Raw genomic sequence first — 10,111 nt, forward strand, 5'->3', positions numbered from 1 at the left:
ACTAGATATTATAATTATAAATCTTGCTTGATAACTGTTTTGTTATATGTAATTTTACTATGCTAAAGTTCAAAATTTCCTTTTTGAAAAAACACAAGGGGAGGTGCTATGAATATTGCTCTGTATGCTGTGAATGTGTTGTTCTAATTGGTTGATAAATAAAATGCTGATTGGCCAGAAGCCAGACAGGAAGTATCGGCAAGATAAGAAGACAAGGAAAATTCTGGGAAGAGAAAGGCTGAGTCAGGAGATGCCAGTCAGCTGTCCAGGGAACAGCATATAATGGCACACAGGTAAAGCCATGGAACATGAGGTGACATTTAGATTAACAGAAATGCACGCAGTATAAGAGCTAGTCAGTAGGAAGTCTGAGCTAATGGCTGAGCAGTTTCAATTATTATAAGCCTCTGTGTGTTTATTTGGATCTGAGCAGCTCTGGACTGGACAGGACACTGGAAAACTCCAGCTACAGTTACACAATTACAAAATGCAACAGTGTTTAGAAGATCAGGTTATATTTTGGAATATAACAGCACTTAATAAGAAAAGGAAGCCATGCATTTGGAAAAGGGCAAGGAGGGATATATGGGAGGGTCTAGAGGGAGGAAAGGAAAGAAGAAATGTAGTGCACAGCTGTTCCAGTTGTGGCCTTGAAGTACTGCCCCAGTGAGGCAGCCGGTAACTGCCACACCTACCTATGACCTGCCCCTGGGGGGTGGCCAAGACAGGAGCCCTTAAGACCTGAGATCTGTACATGCTGGCCCTCTTGGCTCCTCATGATCCTGGATGCTGCTTTGCAGACCAAGTCAGAGTTCTCCAGAGAACCATGCTGGACTGTACCTCACCTCTTCTGGATCCTGTAGCCAACCCCTTTACTGGCTGTAGGTTACCCGAAATAACCCTCCTTTTAACTACCAGATAAACTACCTGGCATTGCCTTGTTAAATTTCCACATTATCTGGCACTCACATGGGACACACTCCAAAACCCAGGTGGCTTCTACCCTCAGCCTATGTGGCTCTTGTGGCACACTTTCCACACTTCCCTGTCTCTTTTCTTCTCTGTCTCTTTTAAAATTCCTGCTTCTCCTGGGGACCTATCACTTACCCTTTCAGCCCATAAACACTGGGTACTGCTCCTTCCTTTTCTACCTCCTTCCCAGCTTGAGGGCATGTGCAATGCCCTCCAGGTCCGTATAGCCAACCACTAGCCTCGCAGGCACCAGGGAGCACCTCTGTGGTGAGTCTGGTTCCATTCCTGATATAAAAGGAGTGGCTGAGTCCTGGTCCTGTGGCAAACTTAGACCCCAGAATAGTGAGAGCCGCCATTAGTGAGTCCCCCTCCTCCCCGCAGTGGGAGGTGCAACTGCTGAGCCTGTGCTGGCTCCTGTCCGAGCCCATGGATTCCACGTGTCTCTTTGAAGCCTCAGGGGCTGCCCAGTTACAATAGATGAGGAGGCATGGCCTGCCCACACTGCTGCCTGGCTGGCTCCCCAAAGGCACTTCCCCAATGGCTGCTCACAGGTGCTGAGAGGGCCTCTGGGCCCCAGTGGCCACCCTTGTCCTCTCTGCCTGGAGCTCTCCATGCCCTGAGCTCAGGCCACAAAACCCCACAAACCGGCCTCTTGGCTGAGGGAAGAACGCTGAGTGGCCAAGGGGGCCAGAAAAGCTAAGCCTGGCCCGAAGCTCATGGGAGACTCAGGAAGATCTTCTGTCCCTGCACTGTGTCTGCTGCTCCTCCACACATGCACAGGGGACACTCCTTTTCTGCCTGCCTTTGCTGCCAGCCAAAGTCTTCAGCAGAGCCTTCTTTAGCACTATACTGGTAACACCTGCTGCCCGAAAAGCACTACTACACCCCCAAAACCCTTGCAAGGATGGTAATACAAGCAAGCCAGGGGTTCATTTCAGGTAAGAGAACTTGATAATTTTACACCTTGAAAATGGTTAACAAATTTTGAATATTTCTTATAATATGGCAGAAAATATTACTTCACAAGAATTTAAAAACTTTTTTTGCCTGTATTATGAATGACATTTTCCTGGAAATATACGACCTTCCTAGGGTGTAACTGGCATGCACCATTTTGGCATTTACTGCAATAATTCACACAGCATTCAAATACTGTTTTAATAATAATAACATAGTTGAGTCATTATTTGGACGGATACAGGCTTTACAAGATAGAAATGAAGGCTTGCATAAAAAGATTCTTTCTCTGGAATCTGCTAACCAGGAGTTACAAGGTCATAATGAAGATTTACATAACAGACTCTTTAGTTTGGAATCTGCTTTTTACAAGAATCTTTATTACAAGAACTTCAGTCCATTAATAATAAATGTATAGACAGGTTTGATTTTATTGATAATAGATATGAATACTTAATGGATAGAACAATAACCTTCTCTAGGTGAAGTTGTTGTTACTCAGGCACTTTATAAGGAAGACAGATTATCATTAACTGATAAAACAAGGTCTATGGAATCATGTGTTTCAGAAGAACATAAAAGGTTACATGACTCCATGAAATCTCTGAATCCCTTAAAACAAAGGAGGTTCATTTGCTAGAACAGACTCTATGTGCTTGTCTGCAAACCCTAGAAGAAACTCTCAGTAAATATGACAAGGGACCTAATAAGCAGAAGGGCAAGACCATACAAGTTGTAATATCTCCAAATTGCTCTCATACAATGCCTTATCCTGTCATTATTTATGAGAAGCCCACAGATGATAGACACCTTGAGTCATATGTAGAATATATATTACAACCTATTCCAATGAGAGACTTTTTTAAACATATGAAGGAAGTGGTAGTCATGTATGGCATACACTCAACACTTGTAAGACAGATGTTAAATCCATAGTCTAACTCAAATAGAACCATACCAGATGACGGGAGTCAGTTGATCTCAGCTGTTCTAGAATATAGCCAGCAGTTGCAATGGAAAAGCTGGTTGAGAGAGGATGCTATGAGCCTGGAACAGCAAGGTAAGGTTTTGATATCTACCAAGATCAAATTCTTGGTCAAGGGCATTTTGCTGATAAGAATGTACATGTACAAGTCACTTATGATGAGCATACAATATTCCTATGCCATACAGCAGCTCTAAATGCTTGGGAAAAATTCCAGAACCGGGAAAACCAACTGAGATATTCACAAAGATATTCCATGCACCACAAGAACCTTTCACTGATTTTTTACAAAGGCTAACCACAGTTATAATAAAAGCTGTGTCAGATAAAGAATTAAGACAAATATCAACTGAGTCCTTGGCATTTAGCAATGCTAATGCAGAATGGAAAAGACTTTTTACACAATTTAAGGTCAGATCAGCTCCTTTGGAAGAATGGATTCAGTATACTAATGGTGTTGAGTCTCTTAACTATAGTAATGAGGCTTGGATAGGAGAGGTAATACCCAGAGGTGGAAGAAGGCCCCATGGTACCAAATGCTTTAAATGTGGTACATCGGGTAATATAAGTAAAAACTGTACACGGGTTGCTCCTAGAAGTAATATTCCTTCTAGAAATAACCCAAATGGGAGACCTCAACCTTCTGGATATGTAGAAGATGTGGCAAAGGCCAACACTGGACCAATGAGTGCAGATCAATAATAGATATGAGGCAACTTTTTACCACCAGGAAATGCCTGAAGTGGTCTCTTGTATGACCCCAAATTGAACATGGTCCAAACATTTCCAGCCACTGAGAAGGAAATTCCTCTCCAGGACAATTAAATAACCCAGTGTCTAATGTAAATAGTGATACTGCACTGGATGATAGAACAGCTCTGGTAGATAAATCAAAAGTTCCAAAGAACATAAAAAAAATGAATATTTTGGCAGAGTTCCATAAATGGACAAAAAAACAAAGCTAAGAGTTTGAATTAATGGCATTGTTCAGGAGGGCCTGGTAGACATAGGTGTGGATGTGACTATAATTACACCAAAATCATGGCATCCAAATCAGCCTCTTCAAGAGGTAGACGTCCAATTTCTAGGGATTGGAACCCTATCTCAGATAAAACAGATTTCGTGATGGGTTGAATGCATAGGGCCAGAAGGACAGAGAGGAAGGCTGAAGCTATAATATGGCAAATGTAGCAGTGAATCTTTGAGGCCTAGATCTGTTACAGCAGTGGAATACCCACATTAAAATTCCTGCAGTCTTAGGAAGGAAATACACACCAATGCATGTTTCTAGGTGTAATATCATAACATGCTATAAAAAACAGTCACCAACTGTTCAGGCTGTACATAAACAAAGCACAACTGCTATTGAACTCTCAGAAGTACCAACACCTCACCTTTTTGTCTGGGTTAGTCAACGGACTTTGATAAAAGGGAAGCTACAAGCTTTAGAATGGCTGGTTCAAGAGCAGTTAAATGCTCAACACATTGACGAATCTACCAGCCCATGGAATTCTCCTGTATTTGTTATTTTAAAAAAGTCTGGTAATTGAAGAATGCTGACAGATCTGAGAGATATTAATAAAGTAATTCAGCCTATGGGCTCTCTACAGACTGGGATGCCCTTGCCACCTCTGCTACCCAAAGAATGGCCTATAATAGTCATTGAGTAAAAGACTGTTTCTTTACCTTACCTTTACAAGAAAATGATACTGAAAAATTTGCCTTGTCTTGAAGGTGGTGACACAGATTTCTGATTATTTTCTTCCATTTATGACTGATTTTTGGGCCACCTTAATAGTCACCAGTCATAACCAGCTTGACTGGATGAGTGTCTGCAGTGACCACCACCCTCTGCAAAAATGAGGTTTCCCTCCATGCTGCAGGCTAATGGCACTATCAATCTACGGGTAGGAACAACATCTTCAAAGGCAATTTTGTAAGCATCCTGGCAGGAATATGCAGGTATTTTAAAGGGACTCTGTGCCTTTCCTTTTTCCTTTTAGCTGTCAGACTATTGCAACAAATATATGTTCCCAAGAAATTGGAGTTTTCCAGGAACCTCATGCTGGGTTAAGAAAAGGTCGTAACCATCCAGAGAAAGACACTATCTTCCAGAAAAAATTTCACATAGTTTTGACAGCTTATCAGGCCACATACATGAGACACTGAAGCCAAGATAAAGGTGAGTGGGGCCCTATCTTGACTGGCATGTATACTTTTCTGCCCTGTGTTTAACCTAAACCTCCAGTTAGGATCTTGAAGATGGAGTAGAGTTGAGAGGATGTCACTAACCTCTTTGTTCCTTCATGAGGTCCTCAGCTCTCCCCAGCCACAGGTCTTTGCCTTGGCTCACAGTGTCAGAAGTTCCTTCTTGTGGAGCAGTTCTGAGCAAGCTGTGGTGCCCATCATAGTTACACCATGACTTCACCAGTGGGCAGTTTTTTTAAGTGCTAAATATTCTTTATTTGATATTATACATAGATCACAGTAAGTGCATTTCAATGGTAAATGGCAGCATCCTTTTACAGGGAATTCTAATTAAAATGACATCATCAAGTCCAGACTAGACAGTTACTTCCTGACGTTCCATTGCCTGTAACAGGCCAGTGAATACAAACTGAAACACAGGTGAATCTTCTTGTTTCTGAGAGAGTGACAGAATTTTCATAGTGTTTATATATTAATATTCCTAGTTATATAAATTTATATATAAAACCATTCAACAGGTTTGAGATGACACCCCATCTTTGTGGAAAGTAGAACTTTAATAACTCCAATCTGATCTTGAGAAAGGGAGAGCTGTGATAGTGACTGGAATTGTTATTTTTTAGAAAGATCATAGCCACTTTACTACAAGTCAGTTTTACTTAAATTAGGACTGTCCCAACAAAAACATTGTTAGCCATTCATGATCTGAATTTTGATGTATGAATTAAATTACGGTACACATTAAAACCCATGAGACATTTGTTTTGTAATAAATAAGGCAGTAGAATTACTCATTAGTAGCCTTTTTAAGATAAACCATTAGGTCTGAACTTTCTCCCTTCTTAATTCCAGCAAAGATCATTTTTGTTCCAAAGATGTACTTTTTGGGATTCTCCAAATACTCCATCAGGGTGTCCTCTTTCCAGGTGATGCCTTTGTTCTCGTTGGCATCTGTGTACAAGCATCCAGCGGCCTGACCAGTCTTCCTCCAAACAGACCATGGAGATTTGGTCCAGTCTTATGCTTGCCTCCGTTTTCCAAAGTGTGGCACTGGGCACAATTCTGAACAAAGATCTTCTTGCCTTTCTCAACATCACCCATTTTCATTTTGCTCCCGGATGATCAACACCACGATCGCTACGACACAAAGACGGATGTCCTGCTCTCTACCAGCAGGCAGTTCTTAACCAGCAGGTTGAGAGTGTGGCAGAGTCTTTAGCCAGGGAGAACTACTGGTGACAAATTTCCCCAGTAGCCTGTGTAGTAGCTACAAAAGTTAGGTACCAGGGAGTCCTCCTTCCCTAGGGTCTCTCTTTACCACTTCTCTAATGGCTGCCTCTGTTCCACACTACTTGAAATCTTCTCTAAGACACTAACTCATTAGTCAACGCCACATAACACTCTGCCATACTATTCCACAATATACTTTACCACAGTATTATTTTTATTAATTCAAACATGGATATAAGAGTTCTGGTCACATTTACCCCCACTTTTCCCCTAACTTCTCCCCAATTCACCCACCCTTTCCTAGCTTCATGTCTTTTTTTTTTAACTCACAGAGTCCAATTTTTGCTAGTTAGAAACTGAAGAGGGGGGTCATACACTCAAGCATGACCTAGTACTTTGTTTTTAATCATTACATAATGTTTTATAGTTTTTTTGTTAGTTACTCTGTCCCTTCATTAGTTGGTAAAGTCTGATGGCATATGTTTCAAGTTCTTTTTTTGCTAAAAAGTAAAGACATTTTATTTATGTGTAAGTGTGTATGTCTACATGAGTTTATGTGCACCCTGGGTGTACAGGCATCCTTAGAAGAGGGTGTCAGATTACTAAGAGTTACAGGCAGTTGTGAGTGACCTGATGTGAGTGTTGGGAGCTGATCCAGGTCTTCTACAAGAGCAGTTAGCACTGTTAATTGCTGAGCCATCTCTCCAACTCTCACAATATCTCTAAAGATTAGAACAGTGTCTGAACATGGTAGGGCATGAATAATTGTTTTTGATCCCCCAAGTGTACATTAGACACTGGACTATGAACAATGAGTCCCAGGCAGATGTAGAGAGAATGTATCATCCCTAAGGACACAGGATACAGATTTAAAGTGTTCTGCTGTACTGGTTTCCTTCCAGCTGCAGTGAGAGGAGGTCAGGGTTCTACAAATTCTGAGGTTCAGTGAATAGTGCAGAATTAAAGAAGAATGTAGTGTTGAAGGCCTTGCTGAAAATTTCATTGCCTAATTCAACTACTGAAATGAACACTTAAAAATGTTAACATATAAGTGTAGGTGATGCTAATCAATGTTGTTGATTGTAAGTAATCAAAATAGCTTTGAAAGTGTATCAAGGTATCAAATTACCCTTTCAAACCAAGGCTCACCCAGAAGACCGACACATGCAGGTAAAAGTGACTGATACTTTGTTTGAGGAGGTACAATGGAATGTGTACTGTACCTAACAGACTCCTCTCCTGACTCCTGCATCTCTAGACAGTGTCCTGAGGACCACCAAAGCTACCTAGAACAAAGTTTTGTGGTTGTTAATCTTAGACTACTTTCTTCATTTGGGAAATCACGGCCCAAGAAGGTGACTTGACTTATCCAAAGTCTACAAATTATGGCTTGTAACAGGACCCAAGTCTCTGAACTCCAGCTCACTGTGTTTCACTCTGTTACCTCCTGTTTCTGATGATGAGAATATAGATTCAGCTGGAATCTCACAGAGACCAGTCCTACAGGAGAGTACAATCAGAGGACTTTTGAGATCCTGGAGCCTTGCCTGGTTTTCTGCTCTTCTTTGACTGTAGGGGATAGCCTATCATGTAAAAATTACCTGGCACCAGTAGTTAATGATAGAAAAGGAAATGAGACTCTTTATTTGAAGAGTTGTTTTGTAAGTACCCCACCAAGTTGATATGACACCTTGATATAACTGTTGAATGCAAGCAAAATAGTTGGAGTTTTAAAACATCCATGCTACAATCCACAGCCCCAGAGAAGCTAGGTAACAAGGAGGGCCCACATGGGGGATGGGAACACATGGATTTCCCTGGAAAGGCAAAATAGAAGAGATCCCTGGGTAGACTGTCAGCTGGGTAGATGGGAAAAAGAGGGATTGGGTTGTGGGGGGGGGGCAGTAATGAAAGAGACATTTAAATGTGGGTGGAGCACATTTTGGGATCAGGTAAAAACTTGGTGTAAGACAAACTTCCATGAATGTACTAGGACGACCCCAGCTGAGAAATCTAGCATTATTGGTACATAGCCTGAACTGGCCATCTCCTGTAATCTGATTGGTGACTACCCCAAATTGTCATCAGAGAGTCTTCATCCAGTGACTGATGGAAACAGATGCAGAGATCCACAGCCAAGTATTGAACTAAGCTAGGAGAATCCTGTTGAGGAGAGGGAAGGATTGTGGGAGCCAGAAGAGTCAATGGCTTAACAAGGGACCCCACAGAAACAGCGAAACTGGGTTCACAGCACCTCACATGCTCTGGAGCAACAGCTAGGGAGCCTGCATGGGACTGACCCAGGCCACAACTGGGTGACAGTTGTGGAGCTTGAACTACTTGAGTGACTCCTAGTGGTGGGAGCAGGGCCTGTCTCTAAAGCTTGGCCTGGCTTCCAGGAATTCATTCTTCATACTGGGTTGCCTTGCCCAGCCTTAATAAAAGCAGAGGAGCTTAGTTCTACCTCAACTTGATATGCTATGTTTTCTTGACACCTAGTGGGAGGCCTGTCCCTTTCTGAACAGAAACAGAGTAGTAGTTGAAAAGTGGAGCGGGGGAGAGGGGGAGTTGGAATAGGAGGAGAGGAAGGAGGGGAAAACTTTGGTCGTATATAAAATTAATGAATAAATTTAATTAATAATAGAAAACGAAAACACAATAAAATTTTTTATGTGGGTTGGTGTTTTGTCTGCATCTATGTCTGTGTACCATGTGTATGCCTAATGCCTGTGGAAGCCAGAAGAGAGTGTTGGGTCCCCAGGAAATGTGAAGCACCATGTATGTGTTGAGAATCAAACCTGGGTCCTTTGGGAGGGCAACAAGGGCTCTGAATGACTGAGCCATCTCTTTAAGCAGCTTTATTCTTTGTAAAAGGTATAAGTTAGGGTCAGTGAGATGGCTGGGTAGGTAAAGGCACTTGCTACCTGATAACCTGAGTTCAATCATCGGGACCCAAATGGTAGAAGGAGAGAATTGACTTCTAAACATTGTTCTCTGACCCTCATATGTGCACCGTGGCATATATGCCCCTGCAAAAAATGAATATAATAAAGAAATTAACTTGACAAAGGTAGGCAATAGTGGCATATTTCTTTAATTCCAGCTCTCAGGAGGCAGAGGAAGGGAGATGTCTGTGTTCATGGTGAGCCTGGTCTACAGAACAAGTTGCAGGACACTCAGGGCTACACAGAGAATCCCTGTCAAAAAAAAAACAACCCCAAAACCTAAAAGACAAACAAACAAACAAACAAAAATATATAATTTATAATACATTTATAAAAACCAAATTATAATTTTTTATTTAATATATAAGAGTAAAAATTCACTAAAATATCTTCCATTATTCATTCCTATTTTTATATGTTTTTCATATAAAAATTTTATTCTATTTTTGTTCTAAAATAACAAAATATTAGGTTTCATTGTAGTGTTTCCATGTATATTTTGTTTTGGTTGATCCAAAATATTATTTTCCAAAAATCTAGAAAGCCTAGAAGAAAGACTAATTTCTAATTGTATATATAGGAATTAGAAACAATTTAAACACACCCGAAATAAGCTATGAGATTGAAGTGATAATTAAAGGTCTCTCTCCAAAGAAAAGTTCAGGCCTAGACAGATTCACTATTGAATACTATGAACTTTTTTTTTTTTTTTTTTGGTTTTTCGAGACAGGGTTTCTCTATGTAGCTTTGTGCCTTTCCTGGAACTCACTTGGTAGCCCAGGCTGACCTCAAACTCACAGAGATCCGCCTGGCT

At 41.2% G+C, this 10,111-nt stretch overlaps 1 pseudogene; it reads right to left on the minus strand.

The window, feature by feature from the left end:
• Window positions 1-5,761: 5,761 nt before the first annotated feature.
• On the minus strand, window positions 5,762-6,585 carry LOC114690225 (annotated as a pseudogene).
• Between the last annotated feature and the right edge of the window lie 3,526 nt (window positions 6,586-10,111).

Source organism: Peromyscus leucopus, chromosome 7 (assembly GCF_004664715.2).
Source record: "Peromyscus leucopus breed LL Stock chromosome 7, UCI_PerLeu_2.1, whole genome shotgun sequence".
In the NCBI taxonomy this organism is placed as follows: Eukaryota; Metazoa; Chordata; class Mammalia; order Rodentia; family Cricetidae; genus Peromyscus; species Peromyscus leucopus.